Source organism: Vulpes lagopus, chromosome 7, assembly GCF_018345385.1.
Source record: "Vulpes lagopus strain Blue_001 chromosome 7, ASM1834538v1, whole genome shotgun sequence".
NCBI classification, from domain to species: domain Eukaryota; kingdom Metazoa; phylum Chordata; class Mammalia; order Carnivora; family Canidae; genus Vulpes; species Vulpes lagopus.
The window spans coordinates 39264213-39279835 of NC_054830.1; the positions used below are offsets into that span (position 1 = coordinate 39264213).

At 44.4% G+C, this 15623-nt stretch overlaps 1 long non-coding RNA gene across 1 annotated transcript in view; it reads left to right on the forward strand.

The window, feature by feature from the left end:
- Window positions 1-13937: 13937 nt before the first annotated feature.
- The window catches only part of LOC121495006, a 100576-nt gene continuing 98890 nt past the window's right edge, over window positions 13938-15623 (forward strand). The window contains exon 1 of the long non-coding RNA XR_005988947.1: window positions 13938-14158. This is a non-coding gene — a long non-coding RNA (uncharacterized LOC121495006). The remainder of the gene's footprint in view (window positions 14159-15623) is intronic.

A 15623-nucleotide genomic window follows, 5' to 3' on the forward strand; every position in this document is an offset into this window, starting at 1 on the left:
GGATTGGTCTCTCTTGTCTCTACTCCGACAATTGGTTACTGAGTAATTTTGGATTATATCCTCCTTGTGATGTTATCTCACAGAAACTCTGGATTCCATTATATTCTTCTGTAGAGTCCTGGTGTTTTTGTTTTACCAGGCAATTAACTGGGTGGAACTCGAATGGTAACTCTGACTTTTGAGCAGTAGGTCAAATCTCTGTTCTGTTCTTTTATCTTTAGCTGGGCTGTTTGGAAGTCTGCTCTGGGCCTATTTAGTTCAGGTCAGCCAGACACTAGGACAGAAACTATATATGTAGAAACTGGACTTCTCCCTCTTTGGCTTTCTTCTCTCTAGACTTCTCTCCTTACTCTCTGGTTGCTGTGCTAGCTCCAAACTCTGTCTTCCTCTGCCTTGGGTCCTAAAGATTGGTATTTTTCTTTCAGAGTTGTGGCTGCCCGATGTGCTAATTTCAGCCTGAAAGCTGTAGAGACAAGTAAAATGATTTTATGCTTTCTTCCAAGTCGTGACTAGGAAGACTTCAGGCTTCAGTACCTTCAGGTCTTTGTTCTTTTGTGCGCATGTATGTTGTCCAGAGTTTAGAGGTATTATGTGCTGGACCCCTGGGTTCCATAGGCACCTCTTTATACCAGAATGTCTGCTCTGTTCAGGCTTCAGTACTTTCAGGTCTTTGTGCTTTTGTGTATGTGTATGTTGTCCAGAGCTTAGAGTTATTATGTGCTGGACCCCTGGGTCCCATAGATACCTCTTTATACCAGAAGCTGGGCCTGTGTTCTGAAAGTGCCACATAATTTATGTTTCAACAGTTAAACCTCAGAGGCACTTATACCCACCTCCAACTCAAATAGTACTACTTTGAGTAGCATTTATTACTTAGGTTATTAACCATCGATTGGTGAACTTATTTAATGTTTCTTTCCCATGAGAGCATGTGAGCCCTGTGATCCTGGTACATAGTAACATCTCCTCAAATATCTGAATAAACAAATACGTTCAGGAGATGAAGTGGGTCTAAACCACAGCAAAGGCACCAGCAGTAGAGAGTATAGGGTGTATTAACAAGGTATATTAGAGAGAGCTTTGGGGGAATTGGCTTATTGGCTAGGTGGGTGGGGGTGTGTTAAAGATGGAGGATGGTAGGAAAGCCTCCAGGATTCTAGCTGGAGCTACCTGGTGGGTGGCTAGAGAGGGCAGGGAAAGACAGCTTTGCTCTGATGAAGACTGGATTTCTGAGTGTTGAGAAAACTGACTCTTTAGTCTTTCCAGGCCGGTGGTCACTCCTAATTTTTGGTCAGCATTCTCCTGCCCTCAGCCCATCCTTGACCGGAACTGAGATTAAAGGAGCAGTAAACATATTTCTAATTCTTTAGCCCTGATCAGGGCCAGATGGCTCTTCTGAGAGAGAAACGAGTAAGTCTAGAATCCAGGGCATCTATTAAGGAAGGGTGTTTCTCTATGATAAGAAGCTGAGTGTTGAAATTTAATCCTCCAAAGTCCTGACTCCCCAGGACTCCATTAAATTGTTCCTATTAGCGTGATTGCTCCAAGATACCACAAGAGCAGGGGAAATATTAGAAAGCCTGAAAACGAGGGGAGAGATATTGGAAGCTGTGCTTCAGTCATGATTTAGGAGCCTCACTAAATTCGTAAGTGCAAATGTCTGACAGCCTCAGAACCTGAAATCTTTCATCTTCCTGGTGGAATATGAGTTAGCTTGTGCAGTAAAATGAAAACGGGTGGGGAGCACCGCAGTAAAGTTCATGTGCCTTCAGAAGCAGGGTGGGGACGAGAGCATAATTACACGTAGAAATGCTGCCGTGGGCCTCCGTTCCTGCAAGTGGCCGCGATAAAGACGGCATCTAGTCCTGGCTTCCAGGCCAACCTGCACCACCCAAACTTCTCTTATGAGCATCTTTGATTTTGTCAGAGGCTTCCTGCTAATCCTTCAGCGGAGTTGCTCTTGCTAGGCTCAGTCAAGGCATTTAGCCCCCGGAAAGCCTCTCCCGACGGAGTCCCCCTGCAATTAAGGCAAACAGGTTTCCAGGGGGGAGTTGCGGAGCGCTGTGTCTTCCAGGGGGGTTTCTGTTGCCGGTTCTGTTTGGAGGCGGGTCCCCCTAGGAGGCCTGGTTCTCAGCCACCCCCACAGGCCTGGCACCAGGGGACTGATTGCTCATCATCAGGGGGAGTTTTCTGCTCTTCTTGTCATGTGGTGAGAGGTAGAGACTGGGGGATGCTGGGTGAAGAAGGAAGCCAGGCAATTGGAGAATTGGATGCGGACGCCCAGGGATGCAGCGCTGAGTGCATTCAGAGTATTTTGCCCAACAGAATGGGCTCACCAAATGTCATTGACCCTCACCTGTCAGCTCCCTCCCACACGAGCCCTACTGTTACTTCTGGGAGACCCCAGGAGCCATCTGGTGAGTGCTCAAAGCACCTCTGTTATTCTGTGCCAGCCTCCTCACTACGTTTCACTGCCCTTCAGCCGTGTAGCCGTGCATCCCTGGCAGCCGCTTGGTCCAGACACAGCAGGTGCCGCTGCTACTCTGAGCTGCTTTTCTGTGCACTGAAGCCTCTCTCCTGCTTCCCTGCACATCCCTTCCCCATTGCTGCCTTAGTCATTGGGGTCCTGAGGCTGGGGTGAGGTGGGGACCAAAGGGCTCCTTCTGCAATTCCTTGAGAGTGACCTTGTCAGTAACCTTGTGTGCACCCAGAGCTTCCTGAGATTGTTCTGGAAAACAGCCCCTGCATTTCTTCCCTGATGTCTCTCTCTGAAGTTACCATCCAAAGCTGTGGCTGCACAGTGAAATCACACATGAGCTTTTCATAGGTAATGATATCCCCATCCCAGCCTAGAACATCAAAATTAGGATCCCATGGGGGTAGGCCCTGACAGTATGGTTTGTAAGCTCCCAGGTGACCCTGATGTGCTGCCTGGGCTGAGAAGGGCTGCTGAGTTGGTGGTGGAGGGGGTGACCTCAGTCTGGGCTGAGCAGAGGACTGCCATCCCCATCCTGCCTCCCTACCTCCAGCACCTCCTGCAGATGCCTGCAGGCCTCTTCCCTTCCACACAAATGGACATCTGTCCTTGGCTGGTCCTGGCAGCGGCCCATCAGTTTGGCTGGAAGTCAGAGTCTGGATGCTGTTCACTCTTAAGCATGTTAAAGTGGCCATTTCAAATCCGGCCTTGGCTTAGCTCAGGTGAGTCTCCTCACTGGATAGCACAGGCTAGATGGGGGGACTGTGGGGTGGAAAGCTTGAAGCAGGCACGATTATTTTTGGCTGTGCAACCATCCATAACTTACTCAAGCTATCTGAACCTTGGTTTCCCTACCTGTAAAATGGGACTAGAATCAACCTTGTGGAGTTGCTACATTGTACAAATCAGGCAACACATACGAAAGTGTTTCATGAGAGTGTGGCCTTAGGGAAGAGCAACACCTGTTCGGTTTTCCACTCAAACCTAGGGCTTGAGTTCCTCCTGGGGAGTGCGAGGGGCATGCTGGGAGTTCATTACCTCTACTGGAAAAGCCATTCTGGGTATATGTTCGGGGGGTGTGTGTGTGTGAAAATTTGATGTTTTATTTTTGTAAATGGGGAGCAGTCTTACCATTATTGTTTAATTCTGTAATTCTCTGCAATAGTGTTACTTCTTACAGCAGAATTGCTAATTTCCCCTGTACTAGGAATTCTGGCTTTGGAATATTTTCAAGTGTTTAAAATGTTATCTTTTAGGCTCAAGATTCTCCAATATCAAAGACCTCAGAATCACCTGAAAGGCTTGTTAAAACAGATTGCCAGACCCCACCCCCAGAGTTCCTGATTCAGCAGGTCTGGGGTGGGGTGAAAGTGTGCATTTCTAACATGTTTGTTCCCAGGTAGTATCAATCCTTCTGGTTCAGAGAGTGCTTGGAGAGCCACTGTGTAGACTTTTTCTACAGTGTCACAGCATTTCCTGTCCACAGCAGTGGTTCTTCTCCTTCGCTATACCTTAGAACCACCTGGGGAACTTTTAAAAATACTAATCTGGGCTCCTGGGTGGCTCAGTGGTTGAGCATCTGCCTTTGGCTCAGGTCGTGATCCCTGGGTCCTAGGATCGAGTGCTGCATCGGGCTTCCTGCATTGAGCCTGCTTCTCCCTCTGCCTATGTTTCTCGCCTCTCTCTGGGTCTCTCATGCATGAATAAGTAAAATCTTAAAAAAAAAAAACTAATCCCCCACAGCAACCAAATTGGTCTCCTTGGGTGGGGCCAGGGAATCATTATTTTTAAAATGTTTTGTGAAGGTTTCTAATGTGCAGCCAGAGGTGAGAACCACTGACTTGGCGTAAATCCCATTTCCCTGCTTCCAGTATTAGGCTCTAGAATACAGTCTCCACCCAGAAGCTGAGTCTGTTTTAAAAATACCAATCAGATTATCTCATGGCATTTCTCCGCTTAAAACGTCTCATTTACTTTCTGATGTATTTAGGATAAAGTCTTAACTCTGTACCACACCTCCAAAGTCCAGTCAGTCCTACTCCTCCTCACTCATTCTATCCTAGTACCTCACCTACACACCACCTCTTGGGCATCTCTTCCCTTCCTCCAATGGGCCACACCCTTCCCTGTGCCAGCACTCTTGTCCTCTCTGGCTGGGATGCTCATCCCCAACCCCAGCACTGCTGTTTCCTTCTGTCTTTCAAGCCTCAACTCAAACATTCCTTCCTGAGAGAGGCCTTCCTGGCCCATGCTGTCAAACACGGCTGCCACTATGTAGATTTGTGCGCGTTACGGATCACACAGCCCTAGGGACCCCTTTACTTTATGGTCATCACAGATTTGTATATACATGTGACAGTTTTCTACCAGGTGGTGCTAAATGTGTAGAGTAAGGGGAGGACCCTTTCCAATTCTGAACAAAGCCACCGTCTTTTCTATTGGCGGTGGCACTACTAAAATGGGCCATTTCCTACCACCTATCCCCTACTAAGCTCTCATATTCACCCATCTACCATCTTCATAGCCCTGATCAGATTTTGATATCTTGTTTATTTATTTGATTACTTGTATAGCATCTGACTCTCAGATAGAAATCATCTTCCTGAGGGCAGGGACCTTGCCTACCCTGTTCACTGCTGCTCCAGGTGCCTGTGAGGTAGAAGGTACACTAATAGCATTACTGAATAAATATGTAAATAAAGGAACCCATCAAATGATGAGCTACAGATACCTACTCTGTTCTGTGACTATTACTGCAAGGCACCTGCACCCCAGACAAACTCTTCTAGATTATCAGGCTACATTTGGCCACATTGGAGGCCATGTGCCAATCATATCCTCTCTTGAGCCAGGTTGACTTCTCACTCACCGCCCACCACAGGTTAGGTCAGACAATGGTGGGAGGGGCCAGAGCAGACCAGTACCCACATTGCATTTCGCAGGGAAATATGACAGGGGTGATTAAGTGGCCCTGCAGTCCTTTACACCATCGCCTTATGGGGGGGTGGGGCTGTGGAAGTGTCAGTAATCGATAATTGCCCATTTTATATGGAAGGTTTATAGGCTAATCTCAAGAGTAATTGTTTCTGAAAGAGTAGTAAAATTAGGCAAGGAGGCCATCCAAGAGGATGGCTTGTGAGGGGCGGCTGCACAGACAGGCTATTAGCATCATGGAGGTCAGACCTGTCTCGAAGTGAAGGGCATCGTGTGTCCAGAACGGGGCATCCTGGCTTGAAGTGTAATCTTCCAGAGAATTTAAATAGTACTTGGAAGAAAAGCCAGGGTTGACAGAAGTCTGTGCTCTGGAGCAGAGAGGTAGAGTCAGGAAGGGTCAGATAGAAATATCTAGTGATTGGAAGCAAGCAGGCTCTTTTTCCAAAGTTGTTTTCTTCCTTAAGCATGAAGAAGTTTTCTATAATCAATACAACTCCCTAATCTCCTTGCAGTTGTAATATTTCCTTCTATCCTTTCAAAGTGGTGCACAGTGCACATTTCTATGTGAAACCGAAGGTGAAAAGCAGTTGTACATCTCAAACAATTATCCTTGAATTGCAAGATAATTGGCAGGATTGTCCCAAATGTAACCACCCTTACTTACAAGGTCAGTGAGAGGGTGTGGGGCCTGTATGCCTTCTTATCATTTAAAAAGTGTTGATAGTATAGTAGAATCTCTGTAACTAGGACATCAGACCTGTGTATTTTCTTTTGTTTAGTGGTATAAAGTCTCTCATGCAAATGCGTTCAGGTTAAAAAGTTAAATTGATTTTAAAGAAAATAATTAAGGAGCTATCAGGAGAAAGAAAGGAGATACAAGAATTGGTAAGTCCTGGGAACCAGGACTGGGGCACCCAGACCTAAACAAAAGATTAAGCAAATACTCTCTTTGTTTAATGGATGGAGATGTAAGTAAAATTGGTTTTGCTCAACATCTTCATCATAAACATTTGAAGAGAGAAGCAAGACTAACCTGCACTGGGACCACCTGTTTATTCTTTGCTGAGTTGGAAGTTCCCCACATAGGCTATAGAGCAGAAGAGGAAAGGAAGAAGGTACTGCTTAGCCAGCTGGATTAGCCAAATCACTGTTGGTTTTCCGATCGATGGAAGAGCAATGCTGCCATCAGATGATGTGCACGTCCTCAGAAAACCTGCCCTGGCTTTGAACACATAAAATGCATAAATCTTCTCTAGCAGCCATTGACCCCAGCACGAGGGTGGGGCGAAGGTTATCAAACTTGGATCTGTTCCTAACTCAATAACTAGAGAGAGAACAATTTGTACTTGCTGGCTATGCTACAACACCAACAGTTGCCTGTCTTGTGGGAATGCTCCAATGCAAAGAATTTAACATGGATATATTTTTAGATGTTTAAAATGTGGGTCTTTGCTGTCAACAACTGCTACTAGTTTTGAACACATCAGTACTTGCTGACAACTGCTCTTAGCCCATTTCTCTTGATGATTTTACTATAATGGAAAAGAGGCTGGGGTAGGAATTCTAAATAGGCACTTCTTTATTGTAGATTTATACTGTCCAATATGGTAGCCACTAGCCACTGGGGCCATTTAACTCTAATTCAATTAAAATTAGATAAAGCTTAAAATTCACTTTAAATGCAAAATCTCAAATTCAGCTTAAAATTCTCCTTTGGACTAGCCACATTCCACATGCTTAATAGCATCATGTGACTATTAATACTGGATATTATATTTGATAGGCATAAGGATAGAACATTCAGGGCAGAAATTTCTTTGGACAGTATATGAATGAATCCCTTTTCCAGCTTTGGACCAAATCAGCCTATTTTCAGGGAGTATCATCCTCTCCTAGGGGATTTGGGTATATGTGGTTGTAGGGGGGAGGCATTCAGCAATTAGTAAAGTTTTTCAGTTTTTCAATTCCTAGCTATTTCTTAGTATACTTGCATCACCCCAGGATATGCCTCCTGTCAGCATATCTGCTCCATCTGAGGTTGATTGGCTTCTCCACACGAGCATGTTGTTTATTCTGGGTTTTCTAATTCAAAGGAATTCTTGCCATTTCTGGAGAGAGGTAACAGACAATGAATCAAAAAGGAAAAGTCACAAATAAATCAATCTTTAAGATTTTCACTCACTGATGGTCTTCCCCTTAAGGCAGTGAAATAGTTCATGGACAGCATTTGCTCTTTTTGGTAGAGCGTATGTTGAAAAGATTTAAAGAAGAGGTGATTTAAAGGTGCAAGAAAATTTATTTTCAAATTTTTCTAGATAGAGTCAGGACATTGAGCTGGAAAAGCCATAACTGGCTCTTGCAAACTCTGGGTATCTTTTATTGAATGGGTCTTGGCCCTTGCAGCACAGATTGACTGCTGCCCTTTGACTGATGGCAGAAGAAACATCGATTGAGCCTCTGCTAAGAAAACAAGTATCTCCACTCGATTCAAGAAAATACAATGTGTCACACACTTAGTGAAAATCAATAATGCAGGAAAATTTACTGGCTGCTATTCAAATCTCAGTTCCTCTAATTGTAGGAGCTGGCAAAGTCACTGGCTTTTGAGGTTTAGCAGTTAGGCAGTAGGTACCAATCACTAGCTCTCTGGTAGACCTGAGAAGAGCCCAACTGTGTTGTTTTCTGTGAAAATGAAATGGGAAACAAGTGGAGAAAGCCAACTGCAAAATAGATTGGAAGCTCTTGTGATGAGAGCAACTCAAACCCCAGAATGGGACTTTGGGGTTTGCTCTGCAGAAGAGAATGATGAAGAAGTGCCTGGAGCAGGGTTTCTCAAAACAAGATTCCTCACCTGGTTCACTTCCCCAGTAGAAGTTGTCCACCTGGTACTGGTTAGGATTTGAGTTTGTGACCCTGCTTTCTAGAAACCGAGGCAGTGTTTATAAGTAGATTGATTTGAATAGAGAAGAAAAGGAGAGCCCAGAGGAGCCCTGGAATGGAGGCATTGCCTGTTGTGGTCAGAATTGGAGGCAAAAATTGCTTATTACGCTCTGTCCCTTTCTGAGCTACACACACACACACACACACACACACACGCTTTAGAAACAGAAAGGGAAGATTGTAGAATGCAGAGAGGACAGGAGAGAGCTGGAGGATGTAGGTACAGAAGGACTGATGAGACACCGTAACTGAATATTGAACTCTGGGCAGTAATATGGTGAATTACAGCCCAGCCCTTGAAGGATGGCTGGAAGTCATCAAGTCTCTCAATTTTACTAAGTTGTCATTCACATGTTATATTAGCTGAAACTGTAACTACTGCTTCCCCCCTCAGAAGGGAAAATGGCTCTCCGGGCTATGTCACCACCTCCGTGGTATCGATTTTGTGTGGGTGGGCAGTGATTCATGGGACACCCCACCCCTTTCATTTCTTGCTCCAGATTGTCAAGGGTCTTGTGTGAATTGCGCTGGTTTCCCAACAACCCAGCAGGCTGCCTCGTCGTGTTTGCAAATGATTGCTTTGGATTTGGGAGAGAGAGGACCACTGGTGAGAGAATCACCAAATATAAAGTGAAATAAGTAAGACAAGGAGGAAGACGTGGTTTGTGAATCTGTCAAGGATTGAAAGAAACAGTTCTTACCCTTTAATTCGGTGGCATCCCGAGGGAAGAAGACAGGGGAAAGTAAAATTAGGCTGTTGTTATTTTTATGTTCAATTAACAGAGTTTTCCAAGCCACACGTTCTCATTTTTATTGAAAAATCTGCCCAAAGCTCTGCTGCAGAGAAAGGAACAATTAAGTGTTTATGAAGACATTAGGCTGAGTGGCTCTCGGTGAGTCAGAGCTAATTTGGTCCATCATTAGATACCGGGGTGCTTCGGGTGCCTCTCTGATTCTGTTCTCAGTTGGGATTTGGGATCTGAACCAGACTTCTGCTGACTATCAATGTTCTTTCAGACTCTGCCCTGGAGCTTGGACTCCCCCTCTCCCTCACAACCTCTTCCAAACTTGGCTCATGTCCACAGGGGATGTTTTTAAATTTATTTATTTATTTTTTTATTTATGTATGATAGTCACAGAGAGAGAGAGAGAGAGAGAGGCAGAGACACAGGCAGAAGGAGAAGCAGGCTCCATGCATTGGGAGCCCGATGTGGGATTCGATCCCTGGTCTCCAGGATCGCGCCCTGGGCCAAAGGCAGGTGCTAAACCGCTGGGCCACCCAGGGATCCCCCACAGGGGATGTTTATGAGAATATTGAAATCTGGAGATTTTTCCATGAGCAATGCCTTGATCTTGATCTTTGACCTGGGAACCCAGAGCCTTATTCTTGGTGTATTTTCACTGTAATTCTATTCTGTTCTACTCCATTCCAACTCCTTAATCCTAGGCAACGTATTTAGCAGGTAGCTCTCATCTGAGATGTGATATAATAATAACAATGTCTAATAGTAACAATCTTTGCTATTGCTATACTTTCAGTAATATGTTGCATATTCTGTTAATATACACTGATTATAATTGTATTTCATATCACTGTTGATATAATACTTCTTTTGCCACTGCTAACAGTTATTGAACTCTTAGTATAAGCCGAATGCTCTGCTAAGCATTTTTCATGTATTACCTCATTTAATCCTTGCAAAACCCTATAGGTGAGTCTTAATAATTTTACCCATTTTATAGATGGGGAAACTGGGACTTACAGAGTTTAAGAGAACTGCCCTAGGACACACAGAAAGATGATGGCAGAGCTAGGCCTTCTACCTCTGTGTTCCTCATTTGTCACCCCTGTAAATACTGCTCTGTGATTTGGTATGGTGTGACAGGTGCCTCCAGGCCCAGGTGTCTGGCCCTCCTTCAAGCCTTCTGTTCTCAGGATGATGGAGAAGCCAGTTTCAGCCTCCAGGAAGATGTCATTTTCCAGTGAACTGATGATGGCCCCAAGCCCCATTAGTTGGCCAGTGCTCTGGGTTTTAGGGTGGCTGTTTAATGGATCGTGCAGCCAGTTCACTTCTAGGTCACCCCATCCTCGCTGACCCCTGGCGATGGTTGATAGATAGGACCTGGGGCTCCGTCCAGCAGTGGGTGCGTTCTGCAGGGTGCCACCCCCGGGGGCAGTGCAGCGAATCAGATCTGTAGATTAGCAGAAGCTCTGCCCCCACTGCCGGCTGCCTCGTCTAAGTAATGTGTGAGGAAGTGTGCAGGGAGCCATGTGATGATGAATTATGGCTGGCGCTGGGGCTGCGAAGTGGGTGAAATCGACCCAGTCTTGTCTTTGTTCTCATTGAAAAGAAAAACAACAAATCCCAGTTGCTGAAGGTAGAACCTTCAACCACCATCCTAGGAAATCAAGAGAGTCTTAGTTTGTCTTATTCATTCTGCTCTGGGGTATCCAAATCAGCCCCCAGCGCTAGTTGGGGCAGTCACGTGCTGGTATATATTTTGAGAGCACCGAGAAGCATCTATAATTTGTTGTGTAGCACCTACCTGGGAATCTACAACAGTGCTGTCCCTCTAGCCCACACTGGGAGCCCCTGGTGGGTTCAAAGGCTTGCCCAGTGACCTTCACACTGGAGAACAAGATCACCGAGAGGCTACATTTCCTAGGGGCAGTGGGTTGCCTGGGACCAATGCAGTGTGCGCCTATTGTCCTGGAATAATTATTAGCTTCCCTTTCACTCTCAAAAGTATCTTCCTGAGATAGAAATTATATAGTTGTTTTATGGCCCAGTAAAAAATGAAGATGCTGGAGTCCACAGCATAAGTATGAATCTTGGGTTTTTCTTTTTATAGCCCTGTGATCTCGAAGAGTTAGCGTTCTGAGCTTCAGCTTCCTCATCTCTAAAATGGGAAGAATTGTGGCAATTGTTTGTGAGGGTTGTTTTGTGGATTAAACAAGATCATATATGCAAAGGGGCTAATGTGAAGGGCTTACATGTTAAGCACTCCGTGAAAACAATCTCTGTGCGGTGTGTGGGTACACCTTGTACATCTGGAGTGCAAGAAAGGAAAACTGGCTTGTTTTCTTGACCTCAGTCATGTTTCTGCTTGGACCCTCCTTTTTTTTAGGCTGGCAACTTAATAGTCTGTGAGCCTCTGCTCAAATTTTAGTCCTGCCAATTGATAACTGTACTACCTATGTAGGTAATTTTGCAGTTCCACATTCAGTGTCCTCTGCTGTAAGTTGGACTGGTGGTTACAGCTTAAGTTTAAGACTCTGGACTCTGGAGGCAAGCGCCTGCTTCCACATCCTGGTTCATCTGTCCTATCCCCGTGTGACCTCCGGGAGTTCCTTCCCCTCTTTATTACTGTATCCTATCTGAGGTTAGATTTTACCCTACATGGGGCCCCTTTGTGGCTCAGTGGTTGAGCATCTGCCTTTGGCTCAGGTCGTGATCCCAGGACCTCTGCCTATGTCTCTGCCTCTCTCTATGTCTCTCATGAATAAATAAATAAAATCTTAAAAATAAAAAAAAAGTGCCCTAGAGTGTGCTATGAAGATTAGAGATGTGAATACATGTAAGCCTCTGAACTGTACCCCACACATCGTGAGCATCATTGAAAGTTAGATATAGGTACAGTGTTATTTTTCAGGGAAATATGAAGAAATTTAAATAACTGTTCATGATTCCATCATCCAGAGATAGCCACTGTTAATATTTCAGTGTATTTTCTTTTATATTTGTAGAAGTAATTTCTAAAATCCTGTCATGATGTATAGACACTTTGTTATCTTTTTTCTTTTTCTTAGGTCAATCATTTCCTCTATGTTACCGGTTTTTAGAAATTCAATTTTTACTAGTAGCATTATATTACATCGTATGGTGAAATCTATTTTTTATTCCCCTGATATTATATATTTATGATTTCTAACTTTTTTCTATGAAAAGTAATTGTTCAGCAAATATTGCTGAATGAAAAACATAAATTTTGGGATGACTTCTTTGGTTACCTCCTTTGGATAGAGTCCTTTGTGCAGAAAGACTGGGCCAACAAATAAGACAGTGTTTAAGGCTCTTTTTTTAAAAAATTAAACAATCAGATTAATTTGTATTTACTTAAGAATTTTTTAAAACTCTTTTTTATTAAATAAATCATTTTGTATTTAAAATTATTCCCATTTTAAAAAATTTTAATTCCAGTGTAGTTAACATCCACTGCTACATTAGTGTCAGGTGTACAATATAGTGATTCAACAATCTGCACATTACTCAATGCTCTTCAGGATAAGTGCACTCCTTAATCCCCATTACCTATGGCCCCCAACCCCCACCCACTCCCCTCTGGTAGCCATCTGTTCTCTATAGTTAAGAATCTGTGTTTTGGTTTGTCTCTTTTTCCCTCTTTGTTCTTTCGTTTCTTAAATTCTCCATATGAGTGAGATCATAGGGTATTTATCCCTTTCTGACTGACTTATTTCGCTTAGCATTATACTTTCTAGGTCCATCCATGTGGTTGCAAGGTTACTTTGAATTTAACTGGCCACATAGTGGCTACCATAGTGGCTATGGTATCGGACAAAGCAGCGTTGTGCTCTGTTCATGAATGCAGCAGGACAGCCTTGCACGTTATCATCTGGGAGCTCATCCTGGTATTCTTTTCTGGTCCCCACTGTAGGCAGGATGAAGTGGCAGCGGAGCTGCTAGTGATGATTTTGGGAAACAGTTCCCCTTGGTCTCCTGTTTTCATTCAGCAGCATTCCCAGAAGGCCACCAGCCCAGAGAGCTGATGTCACTTCTTCCATTAGAGGAGACTTCAGTGTGCGCCCAGCTTTGCTGTTTTCTTTGCCGTGCTGACCAAGGATCTGCCTCTCTTACCCTTTTCCCGTGTGAGATGGAAACCCCAGAAAAGCCATCTCTCTCTCTCTCTGCTGCTTTGTCCCCTGTCTCATGTTGGTTTGGAAGGTGATGAGTTGGTCCCCTGCTTCCCTCTGTTCCTTCTGCCGTAGATCCTGGCCAGGGCTCAGGGTCCAGGGTTTTAGTTACTCCTCAGATGCTCAGTTTGCGATGTCTTTTGTCGCTGTTTATCCTGGTCATGTGACAAGTAACACAGGGTGGTTCGCTGCAGGCCTGGGCTCAGTACCTCTGTCATGGAGAGCCAGCCGGGCCCTCTGTGGAGTGTGACTGACTCCCATCTGCTTGGCCCTGACCAGTGGGGCCAGAGCAGAACAAGGCCAAACCGCCCAAGGAAACAGCTGCCAAATGGCTCTTGGCAGCCGTGGAGATGCCCTATGGCCTACTCCTGACCACATCAGAAGAGAAATTAATGTCACACCACAGAATCCAGTTTCTTAATTCTTGGCAAGCTCAAGCTATAGATAATCTCATTTGTAAATAAATGGAATCATTTCAAAACCCTAACAGACATAGGCAGCAAGAAGTGGTAAAAAGGTTTGAAGTAACATTTGTTTCCGGCTCTGTCCGGGTGAGAGTTAGCTTACACGGTCCCCTGTGGTCTAACTGTACCTTTTTTTTTTTTTTTTTAAATCAACTTTTAGTTCCACGATTTGAAGGAGTGGCCAGGAACTTACACATGGCAACTATTATGCATGAATTCTTTCAAAGGCAGATTTTCTTCAAAGTGGCTGTGAAGGCAGTAAGAGACAGCCCTCTTAGGTCTACGCGTTTGCTGAGTGTCAGGCACTGTGCTAAATGCTACTTGTGGGTTTTTTAATCCTTACAATGTCCTCCTAGAGCCTATGACATTTGTCTTCTCATTTGCAGATGAAGCGATTTGAGGGAAAAGAAGGTAAGTGGCTTGCCTAATGTTACCCATTTAGTAGCTGATAAAACTGGGATGGCAGTCCGAGCACATGGTCTCTAGGGGCTGTGTTTCTTCCCTCTGCACTAATCATATTTAGCACAAGGAACATAGGTACGTGCCAGACACTGCACGAGAGGCCCTTTATGTGGATTCTTCTTCTTCTTCTCCTTCTCCTTCTCCTCCTCCTCCTCCTCCTTCTCCTCCTTTCTTCTTCTTCTTCTTCTTCTTCTTCTTCTTCTTCTTCTTCTTCTTCTTCTTCTATTCTCACAATAACCTTACAGGCTGTGGGTACTACTCTTACTCCCAATTTACAGACAAACAGACTCTGAGGGTCAAGACTTGAGGAATGTTGACCTAAGACCATGTAGCAAGGAATGTGGAACGAGGATGGGTAATAGTTAGACTCTTCCAGAGCTCAAGTTCTTAGCTACCAGGTTGTACTCCCTCCCTACCAGTTAGAAGGTTTGTCCTGGGAGGTGGCCAAAGTGTTATTACCCAGACATTTCCAACCGATAACTAACATAGTTTATGCTTTTTAAATTGAACTGTGAATTAGGGAGCCGCCACAGGTCTGTGGTGATGCCACGAGAGAGATTTAGTGGTATAATCAGTGCTCTTCAAACTAGTAGCTATAGTGAAGAATCATTTTTTTTTTCAAATTTCCAACTCCTTGTGGTCCCTCTGTGCATCGATAATGCTGTAGCTTGTGGTACATGACTGACTAGGAAGCTGGCAAGACCCTAAATTTGGAGATAGGACCACAGACCTATGCTTAGATATCAGCAGTGTCAACCTTCTCTAAGACTTTCTAAATGCTTTCACTCGATTTCTGTACATATCTCACATCTCATTGTAGACTTGTAGAAAACATGGACCAGTGCTGGTGGTGGACTACACTTGGAGAGTCATTACCAAAAATGGGATTTCAAGCTTGTAATTCAGGAAACACTCATTCCAGTGCCTGCTTTTAGCTTGCTGTGTGGCCCTAGGAAAGTTTCTTTCTCCCTCTGAGTTTAGCTTCTTCATTTAGTGAATAGATTTGGAGCAGATAAATGCAAGATCCCTGCCAGTTCTGAGCCACTGTCATTCCATGTTGATTTTAAGGGTGGTCTGTCCTACAGAGGCCAGTGACCAGAAACAAAAGAACAACATAGATTTGGAATATGCTGAAAATGGTGTGTTTCTTGACAAAGCCTGGCATAGGCGACTCACACGAGCTTAAGAAAGGACCCTGATGATTTCAGTCTGTGGCATCCCTGTGTTTGGCAGATAAATTTCAAGGGCACGAAAATAGGTTGAGGCCACTGAAAATCAAAGCACACCCAATGTGCCAAAGCGAGTTGTGTGTGGTAAATCTTTTGAGCTTAATTACAGTGATAGTTAAAATAACAGGAAATATAATGAGTTTTGTAAAGTACAGTTCCCTCGTTGGTTTTTAAGTGCGGTTTCT